The 16,621-nt window shown below is 53.7% G+C and overlaps 1 protein-coding gene across 1 annotated transcript in view; it reads left to right on the top strand.

Moving 5' to 3' along the window:
• CDH23 (cadherin-related 23) overlaps window positions 1-16,621 on the top strand; it is a 310,969-nt gene that overhangs the window by 228,080 nt on the left and 66,268 nt on the right.

The following is a 16,621-nucleotide window of genomic DNA, read 5'->3' on the forward strand; positions in this document are numbered from 1 at the left end:
TGGCTAACATGGTGAAACTCTGTCTCTACTAAAAATACAAAAAAAAAAAAAAAATTAGCCTGGTGTGGTGGCTGGCGCCTGTAGTCCCAGCTACTCGGGAGGCTGAGGCAGGAGAATGGCATGAACCTGGGAGGCGGAGCTTGCAGTGAGCCGAGATTGCACCACTGCACTCCAGCCTGGGCGACAGAGTGAGACTCTGTCTCAAAAATAAATAAATAAACAAATATAATAAAGTTTACAGTCTTGCAGGAAAGCTGGACTAAGTACGAAATGAATCTTTACATTGAGTATTACTTGCTGTGATGGAGAGATCAGGGAGCTACGAGAACCTCTAACAGGGTACCTGACCTTGCCTGGGGTCCAGGAAGGCTTCCCTAAGGAAGTGGCATTTGAGTAAGCATTAACTGGTGAAGGCAGATAGGGAATAACATTGGAGAAAAGAGGCTGGGAACAGTGGCTCATGCCTGGAATCCCAACACTTTGGGAGACCAAGGCAAGTGGATCACTTGTGCCTAGGAGTTCAAGACCAGCCTGGGCAACATGGCAAAACCCCAACTCTGCACAAAAAGAAAAAAAAAAAATTAGCCAGGTATGGTGGCATACACCTTTAGTTCCAGCTACTGTGGAGGCTTAGTTGAGAGGATCACCTGAGCCCAGGAGGTTGAGACTTCAGTGAGTCATGATCCATTGCACTCCAGTGAGCCATGATCCACTGCACTCCAGCCTGGACAACAGAGTGAGGCCCTATCTCAAAAACAAAACAAAAAAACCCTGGAGGAGAGAACAGCATGTGCAAAGGCCCTGTGGCCGGAGTGCAGTGAGGGGCGTGTGTGATGTGCAGGGAAGTGGGGTCCTGCTCCTTTGAAGCACAAGAGGCTTGGCTATTTCTCTTCTTCCCAGATTGATACTCCCCGCCGTGTGCCCATTGGGATGCTGTTCTGATAGTGGGAAAGGCCTATATCCAACTGTCCACACCCCTTTGCCTGTTCCATCCTTGTGACGGTGGCAGGTGTTTGGGAAACAGCTGGCAGAGGTTGTACCTAGGATGTGCGAGGAACCAGCCTGGCCTCCTGCAGCATGGGGCATATGTCCCTATATTTATTAGCTCCATGTCCTCTGGGCAGTGGAAGAGGTGAAGTGTGCTGAGGAAGGGTGGCAGCGCCCCTGAGCTCCAAGGCCTTCTCCCCCTCCTGCAGGGGGTGGGGCATGGCAGAAATGGGCAGAAGATGGACTTCAGACAAGACAGGCTTCTTCCCCAGTTGGAGGAAGCCAAAAAAGAAGGAGAGGCCCTGAAGAGTCCTGACTGGGCAGGTGTGGGGCCCCAGGACCAGCTTGTGGTTTGTTGAGCCGGTGGCTAGAGCTCCACCTCTCAGCTCCAGACAGACAGGACTGGCTGGAGGTGGCCAAAAGGCCTCCTCCGCTCTCATCTCTCTGCCCCCTCTTCCCAGCCCATCCTTGGGAGACTGGCAGCATCTTGGGCAGGGCCACAAGCCATCCAGGGAGTCCCTGCAATCCTGTCTTACTGTGAACTGGTCACTTCTTCTCTGGGACTTGGCTTTCGTCCTATGAAACGGGAAAGTAGTACCTGCCCAGCCCGCAGTGCTGGACTGTCGGGAGACCCAGTGCAGTGATGTGGTGTAAATAGGTAAGTCTTACAGATGGCAGGAGTGGGTATTTTCATCATTGGCCTTCAGGGTCTCACCTGGCTGCCCACCACCCCTTCGGCCTGTGGACAAGCCCAGCTCTGCCGCGGTGGACCCTGGATGAGACACTGGGCCTCAGTTTCCTCTTCTGTGAGCTGTGGGAGACAACCTGTTAGGTGCCTACCTTGGAGGATTGTTGTGAGAGTCAAATGAAATGATTCATGAAGACACAGCACAGAGGCTGGCTAGGAACACACACTGGAAATGTCAGCAAGTCATGCCTGGCCTCCTGGCTGAGCCTCCAGGGAACCTGGGCCCTGGGCAGGGACACCACTCTCGGAGCTGTGGCCCTGCCTCAGGCAGCCAGGTGACCTTGGCTAGTCACTGAACCTCTGGGTCCCAGTAAGATGACTGGGCCAGGGGCTGGTTCAGGCTCTTCTGGGTTAGTAAGGCTTTAATTCCAATTTGCACTGTCCAAAGAGAAAGAGGAGCCATTCTTGCTGTTTAGTTTCATGCCCAGCAACATGAACGAGCCACCCACCCTGCAAGGGTCCCCACCCACCCACTGTCCTCTAGAGCCTGTCTCCTGCCCTACCCCTTCTCTCTCAGCTCCCATCTGGAAGTCTCAGGAAGATTCCCAAAGACTTCACTTCCCCCTGCCAGAGCTAACTGGCATTTCCTCCTGGTCCAGGCCAGCCTCCCTCCCCTGCCACATCAGCAGACAGCCCTGCTGCATCAATGTCAGCCCCATTGCTGTTTGTCCCCATCTCTCCTTCCCCTCCCACCCACAGCATTGACCCCACAAGGAAAAGGTGGGTGTGATGTCATTGCCCTGGGCTGGCCCTGGTGAAGGCAAGCTTCAATCCTGGAGGACTTCAAATGCAGCAGGCCTGTTCCACTAGCTGTAAGGCTGCAGGGCCTCTCCCCCTGCTCTGTGACTGCCAGGACACCCCCAGCCTTCAGGCTCAGAGATCACCCCTGTCCCTCCGTGCTGCTGAATCCAAGAAGTCTAACATGGGCCCCACTCAAGGTGCTGGAAACCTAATGACCCAGCCAGATGATCCAGGAAGCCAGTTCACTGCCTGTCTTAGTCTTGGTGCTCCCTGGGGCAAACCCCAGCTCCTCCCTGGTCCCTTGGCCCCCAGCAGAAGGACATGTAGCTCTGCAACATCTGTGGAAGCCTCTCAGCTGTATCTACTACTGCAGGAGGGAACCTTGCTATAGGAGCAAGGCTTTGGAACCAGAGACCCAGCTTCAAATTCTGGCTCTGCTGCCTGCTGTCTCTGTGGCCCTGGGCAGGTGCTTAGCTGTGTCCTGACCCTCAGTCTCCAGAGTGTGCTGTGGAGAGAATAACAATAATATTTATCCCACAGTGAAAAGAGATGGGGCATTTAAAGCATTTTGTGTATTAGGAGGCACTGGGTAAATGGCAGGTGTGATTGCTAGAACAGTTATTGTTACTCTTATCCAGCTTGAAGGTTTGTTCTGTCTTATCTGGGAGTCAGTGGAGCTTCAGAGAGCATTGTTATTTAAGCTTAGCTCTCTCAGTTCCTAGATTTTCTGCCTTTGGCTGTGACTTCCTGGACTCTGGGTCCTCTCAGTTGGTGCGTTGGTTGAGTTTTTGTCTGTGCCCAACCCTGGGAAGCCAACACATAGACTCTAGCCTCAAGGGCCAGAACACGGAGAAAGGTTAAACAAGCTTGCAGGTGAGAACCAAGACTCTTCGGAGGGAGGCAGAGAATACATGCTACCAGGTGTGCTACCTGTGCAGTGGTCTGGGGACGTGGACTCAGAAGGGCCCCAAACTTGGTTGAATGCTCTGCTGTCACCATCTTGAAATTCTGATAATTTCTGAACAGCCGGCCCTGCGTGCTCGTGTTGCCCTGGGCCCTGCAGCTTACGTGGCTTGCCCTGGCACAGGAGTTTATCGTCCTCTGCCCAAATAAACTCAGTGCCTCTCCATGGTTTTCATCCATCCCTACATTCAGTTAACAGTCAGCAAAGGCTAAAGTGCTGGGGCCTTCTGTTCCCACAGAGCTTGCTTCTGTTCTTATTGCTGCGTAAGGAACCACCCAAACTTGGTGGCATAAAGCAACAGTCGTTTTTAATACAAATGGCTCATGGATTTGGTGGGTCAGGAATACAGAAAAGGTACGGCAGGGAGGCTTTCTCTTTCCTTGGGATCTGAGGTGACTTGACCAGCTGGAGTCTGGAAACAGAGGGCCTGGAGGATCCATTCTGACGGTGTTCTCACCCTGCCATGCCTGTGCTCTTGGCTCATTCGGCTGAAGGGTGAGTGCAGCTGGACTGTGGCCCGAGCACCTACATGTGGCCTCCACACGTGTCCTGGCATCTCCCAGCATGGGAGTTCTGAGCAGGTGCACCCCAGGGGAGGCCTCTGGGGGAGGAATGTCCCAAGAGAGCCAGACAGAAGCTGCGTGGCCTTTTTCGACCCAGCCTCTAAGTCACACTGCATCATTTCTGCTGAATTCTGTTGATTTTTAAGTCACCAGGGCAAGTCCAGATCCAAGGGGAGAGGACAGATCTCCCCAGCTGTCAATGGGGAGAATGTCCCAGAATTTACACAAATGTAAATGTCACAGTCACTCAGAGATCACTTTTCCATACCACTTCTGAGCGGGCACGCATGAGCACAGTGCCGTGATTCCACAGTTTCCCTTGCCTCCTCCTGGAGGGTGCAGAAGGAAGCAGGAGAGCAGAAGGGAAGCCTGCAAATCCCATTTCCAGCCTTGGACAAGCTCTCAGTGACTGGGAAGGGAAAAGACAGTGATCCCTGCTACCCCAGGCGCTCCCTGGCCAGTGGAGTTCAAGCCTTCTAGACCTGGGTTGGCAATCAAGGCCTCTGCAGCCTGGCCCTGAGCTGCTCTCCAGCCCTTGCCCCCATACCCCTCACACCCTTCTCTCCTGCCCACCCAGATCCTCCACACCCCTGCAACCCTCAGCATTTTCTTGCCACGGCGTTTTTGCTTGCTACTTGCCTGCCTCGCCCTCCTTCCTATTTGAGACCATCGAAACCCACTGACCCTAAGGGCCAGTCCCCTTGGCAGCACCCCCGCCTTAAAAAGCCCTGTCTTCCTGGTAACTGGCATGTGTCCTCTCTCTGGAATTCCTCTGCCTCTTCTCTGGGGCCCCAGCATGCTGTGTGTCTTGCTGTCTGCGGCTGTTCCCACCCCTGTACGAGGGCTCTCTGGGAGGTGTTCCCCACGCCACTGAAAACCTTCCCCAGGCAGGTTCTCTCTATCTTGGGGGCCCCACCCCTGGTGTGTGCAACACAAAGTAGGCTGGACTCCTACTTTGGTGTCTGGGGTGGTCTGGGGTATCTAGGGCAGCTGCTGGAGGAAGGGATATGGGCAGGAGAAGGTTAACAGAGGCCTCATGAGGATACATGAAGCACAGAGAGGGTACACTATATACACAAAACCACCCAGGCCGTTGGCAACCGAGATGTTTGTCCAAGCCTGAAGCCTCATGATCCCACATTTCACTCTCTGTGCCATGCTCCTCCAACATCCCTTCAGGTGACAAGCATGTCACCGAGAAGACTGCCGGCCAGAGAACCCTAAGACCTGGCTTCCAGGCCACTGACTTGCCGTGTAACCCTGTCCCATTGTCTCCCCTCTCCAGACCTTAATCTCCTGCTGAGTCCAAGGAGAAGATGGGCTGGAGGCCTTCTGAATGCCCTTCATAGGTCAGGCATCCCTGGGGCTGCAGACCCCAGCCCAGGGACCCAGGCCAAGGGTAGGGAGGTGTAATGGCCACCAGCTTCGAGGATCCCCTGGGCCTCCTAGTCCTAATCAGGACATACAAGTCCAAGGTCAAGACTGAAATCTGCCCTGCCTTTCAGTCTGGCCCTGTAGACAGGTGGGTGGGAGCTGACCCTGCTTCCCTGGCTGCTGCTGGTCAGAGCCAGTTGCCCTGGGCCTTCCTGGCCCTCTGGGAGCCCCTGTGTCTCCTTGGATTGTCTGCTCTCCTCCTTCCCCTCCCAGAGCAGAACTATGCACTCTCTGGGACAAAGGGTGCCCTCCAGATGCAAATCCAGTGACTATTTAAGCCTGGAATGACAGTGGTGAGCCAGACAAGTTCCCTGTCTGTTCCAGGGGCAGGAGGCAGATGATGAACAAGGAAAGTCGGAGCCGGTGGGGTAGGGATGAGCGGTGTGGGGAAATACGACTGGGCAGGGGCAGGGGCAGGGAGTGGCAGGGGCAGGGGCAGGGAGTGGCAGGGCTGGGGTTGCTACTGCATTGTTCTATCAAGTGGTGCAGGAGGACAGGCTTCTCCTGGAAAGTGAGATGAAACAACCTGGAAGGAAGCCAGCAGGGATCCAGGTTGAAAATCCAGGAAAGAGTAACCCAGGTGAGGGATGCAGGTGAAAGGCTCTGAGCAAGAGCCTGGCTGGTGGGTGTGCAGAGAGCAGGAGGGGCATAGAGGCCGGGAGGTGATGAGGCCCGGGAGCCCCTCGTGGGTAGCAGGTCTAGGAGAGCCCTGAGGATGGGTCACCTCGCTGCTCCTCAGTGGAGAATAGGCCTGGGGTAGGGGACGGATGGGACCGGGGTGGAAGCTGGAGACCCGCCCTGAGGCTACTGTAAGAAGCCAGGGAGGGATGAGGCTCCAACCTGCAGGTGGGGACAGTGGAAGTCCAGATCCCTCCTGCTGCTCCACCCTCCTCTCCCCACCCTTGCTGGAGTTGCTTCGCTCTTCTCCTTCCCAGGCCAGCAAGGTGCATGCGTCTCCATCTCCGCCTGACTGACTGCGCCGTCCCGAATATCAAGTGGAAAGGACTGCAAGTAGGCCCAAGGCGGGTTGGGGTCCTGCCTTAGCTTCCTGCCTGCAGGTTGGCCTTGAGCCGGTGACTGAAGGGCTCTGGGTTTCCATTTTCTCCTCCATAAAATGGGAAGAGTAATTCCTATCTCAGCAATGCTGTGAAATAATGTATGGCCAGGTCATAGGCCAGGTCATAGGCCAGAATCGACTTGATTCTACCATTGTATAAAGCTGATGACAAAAATTGCCAACATGAATTCTTAGTAAGCCTGGGAGATGATAACAGGGCCCAAGGGGCAGGTCCAGTCCACAGGCTTTAACAAAACCAAGAGGACAAGCTGGTCAGAGTAGGGAAGACAGCCCTTGCGCCTCTGCCCGAGAATCATCAGGAGCTGGACTTCCAGAGCCGGCCCAGCCCTTCCAGCGCGTTCGCCAGCAACCCCTGCCTGGTATTCTCCCTCCCCACCCCCTCCTGACACCCCCACCATTGGCATCTTAATTGATCTCATTGTTCTCAAACCCTTGAGACCTGAGACTCCAGCTGTGTTTAAACAGAACAAAATCTCTTCCAATTTCCCCACCGTTTAAAAGAAAATTGAATTCTTTATCTGCAGCCTGGGGAGGGGAAGAGGGAGTCTAAAGAGAGAGGGACACACACACACACACACACACACACACACACACAGAGTAAATAGTAGGTGTTTGCAGCCCTGCCCCCAAGCTGGCCTGGAAGGCCTCTGTGGACACACTCTCCCCGCATTTGGAGGTGTCTGCGGATGTACTTCTGGGCCCATTTAACAGGCACTTCTGTTCATCTCCCTCAGAGGGCCTGGGGTGGGAGCTGGAGGAGGCTGAGCTGGCTGTCGGTGATTGACAGAACCGAAGTTCTTCTGTCTGTCAGGCCTCAGGGCCCCTCGCCTGTGTTTATCTCTTTAATCTAAATATCTGTCTGTGAAACCTAAATGGCATGGAGTGAGAGGTAGGACTGGGGTAGAGAGAGAGAAAGAGGAAGAGAGAGGGAGGGAGGAGAGAGTGAGAGATGGAGAGGGAAAAGAGAAGAAGAGAGAGAGAGAACGAGAAAGAGAGAGAGACAGAGAGAGAGAGAGCACAGCAGGCGTCACCTTTCCTCCACTGCGGCTGGGGCGCCCCCGCCTCTGCCTGGGAAGTGAATTATCCTGGACCTTGTGTATTTGTGTGAGGTCTGATGGTTTTCCGCTGATTGGTCGTTCAACAAATTGATTTTGGGTAAATTGATTTAAGGCCTCACTGTCTGTTCCGCCTTTGAAGCACTCCACAGCCTCTGTCACCAGCACCTCCAGAATCTACCATCCTTGACCGAGCAGCTCTGCCTGCGGCTAACCTTTGCACCTTTGCCAAAACAAGAGGATGCTGTGTTCACCCCCGGCCTGTTGAAGCAGCGGTATGAGCTTAGTGAATGCCAGACATTTTACAGAGTGTTCCCTGTCTCTTCTGTACCCATTGTGTAGAAGAAGCCGAGACCGGGAGAGGTGAGTGGCCTGTCCCAGGCCAGCCAGTTAGTGAGCAGCCAAGCCGGGATTCAGACCCCAGATGGTCTGACTCCAAAGCCCCTGACTTCCCCTCCATTTGCCAGTCACCCTCAGGGCTCACCTCCCAAGCTGGGCTCCAGCCTTTTGGAGGTGGCTGTCTCCAGAGTCCAGGGAAAGTGGACTTGCAAGGTGGGAGCCGCTCACTGCCTGGGTGACCTTGAGCAGGTCCATGGCTCCAGGGGCCTCAGCGTCCTCATCTGGAAAAGGAAGGGATTCTGCTGGACCGCTTACTAAGGCCCCCTGTTCCAACAACACGTGACTGTGCCTGTAGACAGTCACCTCCAGCACAGAGAGCCCGTGACGCCCTGTGCCCTGCGCCTGTCAGAAGTCACCCTTCAGTAGGTTCGCTGCTGATTGTTCCTGCTCAGACAATGGCTCAGAGAACACCAGAGCGAAGAAAATGGACCCCCTGGGCCAGGGGACAATGGGCAGCTGTACCAGTGGCCAGGGCCAGAATGAGTTTGTAAATGCTGCAGACCAAATGCCCGTTCAGAGTCCACCAGTGCCATGAGCTAGGAAGGTTATGAGCCCTGGAACTCAGGTGACAGGGGAGAGAGGGGAGAGAATGACAGAAGCAGCCACTGGGAACTGGGCGTGCGAGTTTGTCCAGGGAACATTTGGGAGAAAGCCTAGAGCAGGTAGGTGGAGGCCCCACAGAGGTTTAGGGAGAGGTTGAGCTGGGCCTGTGGGTTTGAGGTGGCTTAATCTCCCTCTGTAATCTCTGTAGTGGGGATAGTAGCTGTGGCTCCTACCAGCTTGTTTCTGGAGTGGCTCAAAGTTCCATATGCCTGTCGTAAAAACGACATTTAATTTCATAACCCAGGACACATACTCACACGGACACTTATCTCCAGCAAAGCAGTACTTCCTGAATACATGTCATAATACACTCTAGTGTTTTCTGATTTAATTCTGCTAGATTTCATTTTCTAAGTGCTAACCATGAACCACTAGATTGATTTCATGACCAACTAATGGATAGATGTTCAACTAAACTAAGTTTGAACTTCTCTAGAAGGAGCCTTCTCTGCTTCACCATCTGATGAGGAGGAGGAAGGTAGTATCAACTTTGTTTCTCCAGTGTTCACTACAGGGAGCAAAGGGATAAAGACCCTGTCCTCCAGACTTAGACCACCCAGGTTTACTCTGACTCAGCCATTTCTTTTCTTTTCTTTTCTTTCCTTTTTTTTTTTTTTTTTTTTCAGATGGAGTCTCGCTCTCTTGCCAGGCTGGAGTGTAGTGGCGTGATCATGGCTCACTGCAACTTTCAACTCCCTGGTTCAAGCGATTCTCCTGCCTCAACCTCCTGAGTAGCTGGAATTACAGGTGCGTGCCACCACACCCAGCTAATTTTTGTATTTTTGGTAGAGATGGGTCTTCACCATGTTGGCCAGGATGATCTCAATCTCCTGACTTCATGATCTGCCCCCCTCGGCCTCCCAAAGTGCTGGGATTACGGGAGTGAGCCTCTGCGCCTGGCCTGACTCAGCCGTTTCTGAGCTATGATTTTGAATAGGTTACTTGTATCAACAATGAGCCAGTACAGCCACCAGCAACAGAGACCCCAAAAACACTTGTGTAAATATGATCAAGGTGTATTTTTCTCCCATGTAAAAGCAGTATACAGGTGAGCAGCCTTGGGCGGCTCCTTTGGCTCTCTTCTCCACCATCCCTAGGGTGTGTTCCTCATCTTCACAGTCCCAGGTGGTTGCCAGAACTCCAGCCATCACATCTGTCTCTTAAGCTACAGGATGGAGGAAGTGAAAAAGGGAACCTCCCCTCCCTTTTGAGGATACTTCCTGGAAGTACTTTGCAAACTTCTGCTTTCATCTCACTTCACTGGTCAAAATTTCATCTCATGTGGCTGTGCTTAGCTGCAAAGGAGGCTGGGAAATTTAGCATTTTAGCCAAGTAGCATTGTGTCCACCTTAAAAAAAATCAGTTTCTGTTAATTTGTGAAAGTTAGGGAAGGCATGGCTGTTTAGTCTCTGCCAGATCACCTCTGTGTGCCTCCATTTGCTCTTTTGGAAGTGGGGGTGATGATAGTTCATTATAGAATTATGTGGGCTTGAGAGAAATCATACGTGTAAAGTGCTTAGCCCAGTGCCTGACACAGACCAGGTGCTAATCAAATGATGGGTACTAATATTGAGAACCTGGCGCCAAGCTGCGCTCCTGTCACATGTGTTATCGAAGCCTCATGACAACCTAGTGAGGTCGAAATTAGCCTCCCCATTTTATAGATGAGAGCACTGAGTTTCAGAGAAGGTAGCTCTGTGTCAGACCGCACCCCCATGGAAGGGGCAGAATGGAGGCACGAACCCCCTTGTCTCCAAGATGCCAAAATTCTTTCCCTTAACCATGGGGCAGTGCAGCCCCCTCATGGAGACTGAACTGCTCCCTGACAGCCTGGCAAAACCGAGGGGCTGAGATATGATGAGTCAGAAACTGAACTCGATTAGCCGACATCCAAGCCGAACCCAGGCCCAGCGCTCCCTCTGCCGGCCCAGCCTCCTGCAGAAGAATCCCACCCACCCACCTAAAAGGAGAACAAAGCCAGGACAAAAGAGCCCTTTAGGCTTCCACTGTATCGCCACCTACAAACTGGCAGTCAGAAGATTGAGGCGTTTGACTCACTGAATGACCTCGGGCCAGCCCCTTTTCTCTGAACGCCTCCATTTCTCCATCTGCAAAATGGGGAGAATGTTACTGGGCCCTCTCCACCTTCCAGGGACGTTTTTAAAACACTGAGGCCACAGTGTTTTGGATTCCTTGGGAAGCAAATAAATGAGATAGGCGGCTCTTCTCTCAGTGGGTTTCTCCAGCCTGCGTTAGGACATTCTGACAACTGAGGCAGGGTGGGCAGAGGAGTCAGGAAACCTAAATGTCAGGGGACTGGGAGTGAGGGCTGCTTCTTGGCCGTGGGTGCTCCTAGCGTACCCCTCCCACCCTGCGCACCTCCTCCCACCCAGTGTGCCCCCTCCGACCCTGTGCGCACACACAGAACCCAGCGGCACCATCATGGTGCAGCCCTGGGCTGCATGGGCCCAGGTGAGTGAGGGGCTGGGCCCACAGCCCTCTGCTGGTCTCAGAGATCATGGGAGATTTATACTTCCTGCGTGGGACTTTGACCTTAATTTCTTCTGGCAGCGTGGGGCTGTAAAATTCATCAGGGACCTGCGGGTGGAGTGACGGAGATGTCAGGCGGGCAATCGTGTGGGTATTTAATCTATCAGATGTGTGGCTTGCCATTTAGGGAGACAACACAAGAATGTGGAATCAATATGGTTCATTAGCGAGCCGCATGTGCCGGCCCAATCAGCGCCCGCCAGTGACAGGCGTAGGGGGTGTCCTGCCAGGCACCAAGTCACCTTGGAGTGAGGACATGTCCCTGGAGCATAGGCAGTGACCAGCCCCCACTCAGGTACCTCTCTGCACCTTCCCACTAGACCGGGGGCTGCCTGACGCCTTCGTATCCCACAGGGCAGGGGAGAGGAAGGAGGGTGTGAGACTTATGTCTTGTGGTGGGGACATTGGGAAGATGCTGTCATGGTGGGAGGCGGCGTTACCGGCCCAGGTTTCACTGCACCCCCAGGGGGTTGACTGGACTGTCTTTGCCCCCTTCTCTCATTTCCTCAGCTCATAAGGTCCCGCTTAACTGAGCCTCAGACACGGTGTCTGTCCCCACATCTCTCAGGCCCCTCCCCTTTTCCTCTTCTATCACATCATCCCAACTTAATAACTGGCCCCAGAAAGGGCCCAAGTCCCTTCTGATTGTGAGCATATTGCTCCTCTGCCCCTTCCCTGGGTACCGCCTGTATGTTACCTAGGGTGCCACCAGCTGGGTGGCTTAAAACTACAGAAATGTATTCTCCTGCAGCTGTGGAGTCAGAAATCTGAAATGGAGGGGCTGGCAGGGCTGTCCTTCCTCCTCAGGCTGAGCGGGGAATCCTGCCTGGCCTTTCCCAGCTTCTGGAGGCTCCAGGCGTTCAGGGCCTGTGGCTGCAGGACTCCGGTCTCTGCATGCGTCTTCTCTGTGCCTCTCCTCTGGATGTCGTTATGAGGACACTTGTCACTGGATTTATGGCCTGCCCAAATAACCCAGGATGGTCTCCTCTCAAAATCTTCCACATAATTCTTTTTTCAAACTCCCCTTTTCCAAATAAGGTCACATTCGTGGGTCCCAGAGGTTAGGACGTGGATCTATCTTTTGGGAGGTCACCATTCAACCCATTACACACCCTTGAAGATGTCTTAAGTAGTGACAGGGACATGTTGATAAGGACGTGAAGGGCTGGCCATGGGGACCTGACAGTTCTTCCAATGCCGGCTTTCATATTTTCTCTCTGTGCCCCGAGCTGTCTCTGAACCACCCACCCTGGACTGCAGCCTCCTTGGGCTTCTGCCTCAGTTCCCCGCCGGGAATGCTGTCTCCCCTGCATGTCAAGGCCCTGCCTGTCTTTCCGGCTGCAGCTCCGCTCTGCCTCCTTCAGGAAGCCCTGACTGACTCATGGTCTCCGGATTCCTCTCGGCCCTTGCCTCCCTTGCCACTCCCTGTCTACACCATCCTTGGACTTTTAACCTCTGGTCTTGCTGGGTCTTTTTTCTTGCACTGTGTGGGAACTGTGACTTCAGGCATGTTTAACCTCTCTGAGCCACGCTTTCCTAGTCCGTAAAATGAAGATAGTATTAGTACCTGTCTCATAGGGAAGTTAAATGTGTCAATATGTGTACATTTCTTAGAATAATGCCCGGAACCCAGTAAGAATTAAATCAGTAAGCTATTACTACTACTTTTGCAGTTATTGTCGGCCAATTTCTTTGCCTATAAAATGGAATGTGACCCCTGTGTTTCTGGTTGTTTTAAGGATTAGGAAATTAGCCAAGCATGGTGGTGGGCACCTGTAATCCCAGCTACTCTGGAGACTAAGGCACGAGAGTTGCTTGAACCCAGGAGGCAGAGGTTGCAGTGAGCCAAGACCGCGCCACTGCACTCCAGCCTGGGCGACAGAGTGAGACTCTGTCTCAAAAAAAAAAAAAAAGGATTAGGGACTGGTTGGGTGAAGTGCCTTGCACAGTGCCAAGGCCACAGACGGCACTCAGCAAGGGAATGACCTTGGTTATCCCTGTGCCTCTGAGGGGAGCCCCACACCCCTCCTCCAGGCGTCTCCCCAGCAAGAGGCCCCAGGGACCACCAGGTGGTGCCAGGCACTCGGCGCAGGCGGCCACCGGCCACCCTGACAGCCTGTGACATACCGTAATTGCTTCCCCCACTACGACTCAGTTAAGCACAGAGCTGCTGGCCAGAGCAATTTGCTCCCCATCAATTTTTATTTCCAGGTTTTAAAATAAAATAAAAGGAAATAAAGAAGAAGGTGGGGGAGCCCAAGAACAACACCGCGTCTGTGATAACAAACAAGCCGAGGGCCTCATACCTCAAGAGCACCCGTCAGCCTCCACCCCGGGCTGGGCCTGGCTTCCCCTAGAGCACCCCTCCTGCAGGGCTTAGGGCCACTTCCCCTCCACCTCCACGGACCCGCTGCTGGCACAGGACAAGCAGGTGGGAGGGCTGGGCTGGGAGGGTGCTCAGCAGGAGCACGTTTGCAGACGGCTGGACAAAGAGAGCTCTTAGAACTGGAAGTGGAAATAATACTAGCTCCACTTAGAAAGTGGCTCCTGTGTGCCGGGCACAGAGCTGAAGTGCCTGTGTGCATGACCTTCCTTAATCCTCACAATAATTCCCTGAGGTGGGTGCTACCATTACCTCCGTTTTACAGATAGGAAAACTGAGGCTCAGAGCAGATGTTCCTGTGGTTACTCCTTCTGTTCTTCCTTCGATCTCCTCCCCCTTCCTCCTCCTCCCTCCTCTCCCCTCTTCCTTCTCCTCCTCCCTTAATCAATTCCTTTCTCTCTTCCTCCCTCTCCCCTCCCCATCTTCCTTTATCTCTCCTCCAGCCTCCATCATCATCTTTCTGATGTCCTTTCCTCCCTAGAAGTCCATCTACTCAGGATTAGGATCCTTAGTTTGTCTGCTAAAAAAATATCCTCATAAGTCATCAGATACCTTATTTATTCTTTCATCTATTTAACTGATATTTGTTGAGGGCTTCCTGTGTGTCAGGAACTAGATGGGTGCTGGAGATCCCTGGGGAACAAGATAGACTCAGTTCTTGCCCTCATAAAGCTTATATTCTAGTGAGGGCGGGGGAAGCCCAGTCAATATTCACCCAGGCGCTCTTACCAAAACCATGACCTTCTCCCACCACACCTATCCACTGGCAAGAACCGTCAGCTCCAGATTCCAAACATACCTGGAGTCCAGCCACGTCCACCTAGACTTCTCTGACCACCCTGGTCCAAGCCCCCACTGCCTCCCACTACCCCGTGTGACTGCCTTAACTGCCTCATCTCGGAGCCTCTGTTCCTGCCCTGGAGTTGTAGTCAGAGTTTGCTTTTACAAATGCCAGTGCTTTGCAAACATAGATCGGAGTCTGTCCACTGAGGTCCCAGGGAAGAGAAGGAGCAGCAACCCAGAGATCTAGGGAAGAGTGACCTAGCAGAGGGACCTGTGGGTGCAAAGGGTGTGAGGCTGCAGCCACTTGGCCTGTTAGGAACCTAGCGACTGTCTGAGAGGCAGGAGCAGAAGGCAGTGTGTGGGCGAGGTGAGGAGGCTGCTGGAGGATGGACACTGGCGCCAGGACAGCCAGGAGCAGGCATTGCGGAGAAGGCATATGCAGCATGCTGGCCAGCCCCTGTGTCTTATGCAACGTCCCACGTACACATAGGGCAGAACCCAGGTCCCACCCCCGAGCTCAGTGGGATTTCCATGACTTTGCACCTGGCCACAAATCCCTTTGGAGGCTTTTTGTGCCCGGTCTTGCACTGCACCCCCCAGGGAGAAACTCATTTCTCACCCTCAAGGAGCAGAGAGTCCAGCAGGATAGCAAAGATGCATTAACACAAGTTCCACCTGCAACTGGTTGTTGGAAAGACTGATTGAGAGATATTCTGAGGCTTCCTCTGCAGTCAATGCCGTGATCCATTAGGAATGTCTACCATTGGCACTGGTGATGGAGTGGTGGCTGTCCAGCCTAGGTCCACAATGGAACAAAAGGGAGGGAAGGTCCCCTTCCCTTTCTCTGCAGGCCTCACCACCAGTCAGGTCCCCATCCTGTTCTCACTGCCCTCCTGCTTGGTCCCTCCGCCCAACCAGTGATTTGAGCCTCCAGCCAAGCCCCCCTTCACAGTAGCACCCTCTTGTTCTAAGGCCTCCCACATGCTCAGAAGGCCCAGAGCAGGCATGAGAGCCTTTTCCTATGATCACAGTCCCCCAACATCTCCCCTCCACCCCACCGCTCACTCCCCTGGTGCCATTGCCAATCCAGGACATGTACCCTCTTATGCCTCACACAAAGTGCAGTGGGAGCCGTTTTCCTTAGAGCACCCGTCATTTCCTTTTCTCCCGGGTGCATGGCCACCCCCAGGAATGCCCATAAAGGCACTCAGAGAGCAGCTTCCCACCACACTTCCCTCTTGCCCATCTAACACCCACCATGCTCCCATCTGTCCAGCCCTGGCTTCCTTCTCAGATTAAATCACTTCCTTCTCAGATTAAATCACTGAGATGAGAGGGGAAAACCGAGGCACCAAGCATTTTCCTAGAAGTGTGGGGCAGACTGGATGGTATTTCCTGGCCACTGGCTTCTACCTCACACACCAGAGAGAAGCTGGAACCCTTGTCCATAGCACTATGGGAGGGGAGGAAAAAGGGCCTCGGGGGCCCCAGCAGGCATGTGGAGGTCACCCCAGCCTCTGGGCTACCAGGTTCCTGCAGCAGAGTCTTCCTGCCTCCTGCCAGCCACTCCAGCCCCCCAGAGCTTACAAGAGTGCAGTTAATCTCATACAGTTTAAGGACTTATTCAGAGGGGCTCAGTGAATGATGAATGAGGAAAGCATTACCAGCGAAGCACTGGGGCTCCACAGAGCTGTTTAAAAATGCATTCTCCCATGTAAATTTCTGCTCCATCAATCCTTATGACATGTCAAACATTGCTATTGTTTCCTGAACAAATTGTACCGCGTGCCCTTCTCTGCAGATTTGTGCATGGGAGCAGAACTGCTCGCCGGCACCGGCCGCCTGCCTCTGTTGCTGGGACCCAGGGCTGCTGCGGAGGCAGCTGGGCCCGCCTTGCTTCAGAGCAGAAGCCCCGCGCGGGGCATTCCTGTGAGGGTGCGTGCATGACAGGAGTGTGGGCGTTGGTGGGGAGTGATTGAGTGCGTGCCTGCCAGCCTGTGGCCTGCAGGGACAGACACCCAGGTGTCTAGGGAGGGGGTGCGGAGGAGACCACAGGGGCTGAGACTGGGCTGGGGACAAGTAGGGGCGCTGCTTGAGGCAGAGAAAGAAAGAGAGAGAGAGAGAGAGAGAGAGAGTGTGTGTGTGTGTGTGTGTATGAGGGGTGGAGGTGTGGGAGACCTCTGAGTAGAGTCTACCTGAGCCAGACAGAGGAAAAGAAAGTTTCTAGGAGAGTGTGCGGGGGGTGCAGGATGCAGAAAGCTGTTGGCAACTGCCTGAGACGCAGAGAGAGGAAGAGAAAGGGGTTGTGTGTGGTGGTGCGTGTGTTTAAAGAA

The sequence above is a fragment of the Mandrillus leucophaeus genome, unplaced genomic scaffold (genome assembly GCF_000951045.1).
Source record: "Mandrillus leucophaeus isolate KB7577 unplaced genomic scaffold, Mleu.le_1.0 Scaffold39, whole genome shotgun sequence".
Lineage (NCBI taxonomy): Eukaryota > Metazoa > Chordata > Mammalia > Primates > Cercopithecidae > Mandrillus > Mandrillus leucophaeus.